We start from the raw sequence: 6,299 nt of genomic DNA on the forward strand, positions 1-6,299 counted from the left end.
TTGTGGATTTAATAATGGGGCTTACTGACACATCCATCTGTGCCGTATAGGACAGAAAAGAGTTTCTCAATATTTACAGAATCCTAGAGGTGCTGTTTAGCAGTGATTAGCTTTCCTTATCCCCTCATGCATCATCCCTCACCTAGCCTTGTGCCAATAGTGTAGGAGACAGCTGATATGATAGAAGAGATTAAAATGGCTTTCACAGTGTTAATTTATTCCAATCCAATACCTTATAAATAAATACAACTTTAAGCTCCTATCTACCGTAAGACATTTCAATGCCCCGGCACCCATCTTTTTATATATTGCACAAAGGCTTTGAGATATGCACGACCTTGACATGAGTGTCAAAGAAACAGAGGATATTGATTGAATTGCGTGCGCATCTCAGCCTTTGTAGATCTGAGAGGATTGGGTTTATCAGATGGGTCTTTAGAGAAGAGGAAGGCGTTTGGACATCTGGAAACGGTCTTAAATCTCACTGGGACTCTGTGGACCCAGAACACCCCTGGTGCCACGATCAACACACAGTTGGCTTGAATGTACACACATACACATATGTCTATGCAGTCCTGTGCACACAATGTTGTTTGTTACAGCAGGTTTGTTTCCATCCCTTGAGATATTAAATATGTATATTGTACCCAAAGAGTTTTGAAACACTGTTAATACCGTTTTATTTTCTGCAGGGATAACTGTATATAATCATAATTCATTCATTTTTAGCGGCCGTGGTCAGGAAATCGGGCACAATAATGAGCCATAAAATGTTGAACTTGCTTTTAAACATCATTTCAGAGATGCTGGGAGACAGATTTTTATTAACAAGACATTAATTGGTTTTATCAAGTAGTAGGAAAAGAAAAAGAAACGGCAGAGAAAGACTAATGCTTGATGGAGGAATTAAGCATTGGCTACGAAAGCTGAGAAAGTAATGTTCCAATAACTTGTATCATGGATCAGGATAAAAGAGATACTCCCCCGTCAGTAAAGTATGCTGCCATTTGGCGAGACAGGACCATAATTAGCCGAAAATGAGAACTGCTCACCTATCTCTCCACTGCACCTCTCACTGGATACTGCTGATGCTTAATAATATCTGGCTCGCCCTGATTAGCATAATTTCTCCAGAGAATGGAGCAATGAATGAGTCAGATGACGGAGGGTGAGAAGTGTAAAGGAACAGCGCTGGAGAAAAGATCAAAAGGACGTTATTGTACTTCCTACTATTAGTTTCAAAAGAGCGGATTTTGATTCCCACACTTAACATTGCTTTGAACCGCAGTTAAAAGAACTCTGCCAGCCCTTTAGCCATGCTTCAAATTCTTGGGCTTGTAAATTGTTATTATGTGAGGATTTGGAGCCTGAATAGATGGCCGCGTTGTTTGGAATGGACCCAAATCCTTGCATTCATCAGTAAATGGGTTTTAATGAGATGTGGAGGAGAATAAAACTGTGACATCTGGGTTAAGTGGAAGACAATGAGAGAACTAATAGACAAGGTGAGAGAGAGAGAGGATGGAGGCCTCAAGACAAACAGCCATCGTCTGATAGATATTCTGTAAAATCCATGGAGCCAAATAAGTGAATAAGACATTATTAAATACATTAAATAATCATATAAATACATAAAGTTAAAGATGTTCAAAACAGATTATTGAAAATATTACTAAACCCAAATTTATTGTTATGAAATGTTATAATAAATCTTAATTTCATTCATTTTATATTCCAAAATGTTTTTATTTCATATTGCCTTATTCCCACTGACACTTCAGTGGAGTTGTTACCAGTCCCCATCCCCTCACCTGCCAGCCAGTCACCTGTGCCTTCATCCTCCCTGTTAGCTAAAAACGTACCTGCAAGCTAGCGAGCACATGTGATTGGCTGAAAGGTGAGCGGCATGAGAAATTCTGGTGATATTTACAGCAGAAAGGCTGTTAAACTCATTTTCAGTGATTTCCCAGCTACACAAAGCTGGCTAGAGAAATGGTGGACAGGTGGTGCTGGCTCAAGCCTGTGGGACCTGACCAATCAGAGCAGACTGAGCTTTTGGGAGCTTGGGGCATGAGACAAAACAGAGGGTGAAGACAGGTGCCGCAACAATGTACAGTTTTTTCAACATTAACGCATATAAACATATTGTAGTTGTGATGTTTTTGTAGTCTGTTCATTCGTTCTGGTTGGTTTTTTGTTCATCCATGTTCAAACTGCCTTCCACCAATGGAATCGCCTCACCTGCTCACCCTCCCCTCTCACCTGTTTCCCATTCCCTCATTAGCTCCCTAGTTGATACACTGGTCCATCTGCATGAGGTCATCACCACTTTGTTTTTCTGCTGTGCAGCTTAGCTTTCCACTGATTTTGTGATGCTTGCTGTTTTTTGATCCTTTCTTTTCTCTCAATACAACCAGTAGTATTGTGTTTTCTTGTTGTTGTCTCATGTTAAAGTATGAACCTGAAAATGAGCATTATCTGTCACCTTTTAAACCTGTCCTGGCTTGATTTAGGAACTCTTGTCAAGTGAAAAACTGCACTGGCAGTCAAATGTCCTTGTTTAAGCCAAAATACGGCCCATAAATAAAATGATTTCACAGGGATAAAATCATATGCTAAATTTCTGTGTAACATGCTAAATAATTGTCTATACAGTATTTCTTTATTTTTTAGATTAAAAACAATGCATGTGATGCACTTCTCAGCTAAAATCCCACATCATGCACAAAACGCATGATCCTTATTTCAAACTTTGCAGGGATATTGAATATCTCTGATTGGGTCTGAATAACTTCTACTTTAAATTGCACTAACATTTCGAAGGATCAGTCGAATGGTTCAGTTTGTGAAAAGACTGAATCAATAAAACTAGAATACCAGCTAAATACCAGGTGTCAGACTAGTGGCTACAACCTGAACGAGTTCTGAGCAGTGCCAGCGGAACAGATGCTCCGTTCTTCTGCCCAGAGAGGATTGCCGTTGTGCTTCATGGTAACATGGTCATGGAGTTTCCCATATTGGCTGGCGCACTTGCACCGATTTATGGCCTGCATCGAAGTCAGTGTTTTTCAATTCCGGTCCTCGGGCCCCACTGCCCTGTATGTTTTAGATGTTTCCTGCTCCAGCACACCTGATTCAAATGAGTGGCTCGTTATCAGGTCGCTGCAGAGCTTGATGACGAGCTGACCATTTGAATCAGGTGTGGTGGAGCAGGAAACATCTAAAACATGCAGGGCATGGGGGCCTGAGGACCGGAATTGAGAAAAACTGATCTAAGTTACCCAAAAGACTTAGCCAATATCTTTGACATCACCCAGAAAGTCTTGATGTGTCAGGAAGCCTCCTTCCTCCTCCCTTTCCCTGTGTTTACCCCACCCCTCTGTGTCAGGTCAGTCTCTCTCTGTGTGTTCGTGTGTGTGTACTGGATGTTTCCCTGCACTCTCAGTTCACCTACACCTGCCGCCAAGCATCTATCAGCCACCACAGCTGCTGCCAATCCACAGTCATCTACCACAGGATAAAACCCCACATCTCATCATCAGTCTTTGCCATGCTGCTGTTCTCACAAGCCTTGTAACAAGTCTTGGCTTCATGGCTAGCCACTGTGCGCTTGCTGCTTTGGAGTTTGCTTTGTCTGTATGATTAATCCTCTCTGTGCCTCGGGATCATTTCCTCATGTTACAAATCGGCCACCTCTGCCCAGCTCCAATCCACCACCTGAAGAAAATGCCTATTCACTGCACCTATCTGCCTGCTCCTCTCTGGATTGCTTTGTGTCATCACGCTAACATTATCAAACTTTTGTGACAATAAATCCCTTTACCCCTCCAATACTCCTCGTCTCTGTTCTGCATTTGGAGTTCAGTCAATCATATTAATTCGTGACATGATGGGCCTGGAAGACGGGAAGTTAAGGCCAGAAATGACCTGTTGGCAGTGGAGTATTCTCACTCTATGAACGCACAGTGCTCACAGTGGTTGCTGCTCAAAGTTACTCTTTTACTTGAAAGATTTTTTCACATGCACAGGCACGACTGTCATTTTGGGCAAACCATAGAAACAATTTTATTGCTTTTTGAAAACAGTTTTGAAAGTATTACAGTTCAACTTAAAAACTGAGGGTGTTTGGTTGGATGCGTGAAACAGGATGGAAAACATTTTGCCACTACATTCTTTATTTCTAAGTGTATGAAGTCTTTATGGGCCATGTGGTAAATCTGAGCTGAACTGTCTCAGGCAATATTTTTGCATCAGTGTGTGATGAGGTACCTTGAATTTGGCGCTGATACCCCTCAAGCTAACCCTAACCCTCTGCAGAGACAACCTTCATTTGCTCAGTCAATCCCTGACTGTGTCAATAATAAAACAATGTACACAGCACAGTATACCTGCGACATATAAATAAAAGTATGAAACATGTAACTAAAGTATTAGCTTATAGTATGAATGTCAAACTGTGTCACTTGCATCCTCCGACTAAAAAAAAGGAAATAGTAATAAATATTCTTTTTTTCTCAAATGGAAAGTAGCTCAGGCAGACGAAAAGACATAAAGGATATGAGGATGTTAAGCCCTCGCGGAAAGCACCCATTCAGTTTGTCTGAGGGCCTTTAAACAGTCCAGGGAAATGGGAAATATTTTCACATAGAACATTATCGCGGGGGTGTTATTTCATCCCGGAACCATCATCTTTGACAGTCATCATACTTTAAAGGATATTTTGCTCTCCACTCTGTTCTTGAGAGCTTCTTTCTGCCTCCATTGAAAATGTAGCAATTGTGCAGGTTTGAAAGCACTCCAAGGAACAAGTGTTTGACCTCCATGCATTTTTTTCTTTTCAGTTCGTTCACACAGAGGACTCGGCCGATGAAAACATTTGATTAATATGCGCCACATTGCTTCAGCTCACAAATGCCCATATACGTGCACAGAAAAGGCACAATGTACTCAATATCACATTGTACCAGGTTAACAAGGACAGCGAGGTTAATATCAACTGTCATCCTCAGAAAAATGCAACACAGCATTTATCATTCAACTCCATAATTGAGATAAATGCCACAGTGTCGTGACCTGGCCGATCAACACGACCGAAGCGAAGCAGCTCCAATCATCTCATTCAGCTCTCCGCCAGCAGACACTTCAGACCTCCAGAGTCCCAGTCCATTTACAGCTGTTAGTGACTCTCAGGCAAACTAAACAGGCTTAATGTGGATCCTGAAGACCCCCAAACAAATCCACCGTAATCTGCTTATGCATAAGTGAGAGTGATTTAAATTCCCACATGCTTGCAAGGAAGGAGACTTTTATTGATTAAGAGATTAGTGAGTTGTCTCTCTTATGACTTGCTCGCTGAACACAAGCAGTAAGAAGAACACATCATTAAAACTTCCCTCACAAAGCTGACCTTTGCTAACTGGATTCACAGCGATGATTTGAGGAAAATGTGTAACGCTGTGTGCCATGAGCTTTCATATGAAAGGCTGGAAAAAGATGTTTTTGGAAGTGATCTGCAACGCTGCTTGTTGGGGAGTGTCAATCAGCAAGCAGCGGGGGGTTTTGGGGTGTTAGATGTTGAACTGCAAACACAAGCTTTGAATTCAGGTGTATGCTATATCCTCAGTGCTCCTACCTTCCAGCGTTCTGTTATTTTTCCCCTCGTTTCGGCAGCACTGTCCTCTCCCGCAGTCCCGATGTTCTCTTCACAATATGTACAAACACGGCAACTTCAGATACGCAGGCTCGGGGACACGACCACAGCCCAGGAGAGCTTGATGTTTAAATATAGAAGGAACGAATGGTAAAGTTGAGGTGAGGCTTTGGTCAGATGAGTCATATGGAGGTTGATGATAACATTAGAATACAAGGTGCTTGCAGATGCTGCTCAGGCCATAGTGTGAGAGGCAGTTGAACAGTTCAATCCAAGGCCTGATATATCCACCACAGCCACCGTATCTAATCTTCCTGTGTGGCCTTGTCTCTGGGATTCAGTCACAGGATTGTCATTCAAGTGTGAACAAAGGCAGCTGAACAAGACAATACACACAATTAACAGCAAATATAAAATGATCAGCATAAAGATATTCCATTACACAAACACAAAATGACATCAGCGGCTATTACGGCTTTTGCATAGGCACGGGAAAAATCAATATTCTGACCGGCAGGATTATCCTGTGCTGTCACTGAAAGCAGAGACAAGGATTTCAGGGTGATTAGTGAAACTTCTGTGGGTTTCTACAAATCTGTCATGCATTTTCGTCAATCAACGTGAGAAAATTTGCTTTTCCAATCAAAAA

Source organism: Chaetodon trifascialis, chromosome 17, assembly GCF_039877785.1.
Source record: "Chaetodon trifascialis isolate fChaTrf1 chromosome 17, fChaTrf1.hap1, whole genome shotgun sequence".
Lineage (NCBI taxonomy): Eukaryota > Metazoa > Chordata > Actinopteri > Chaetodontiformes > Chaetodontidae > Chaetodon > Chaetodon trifascialis.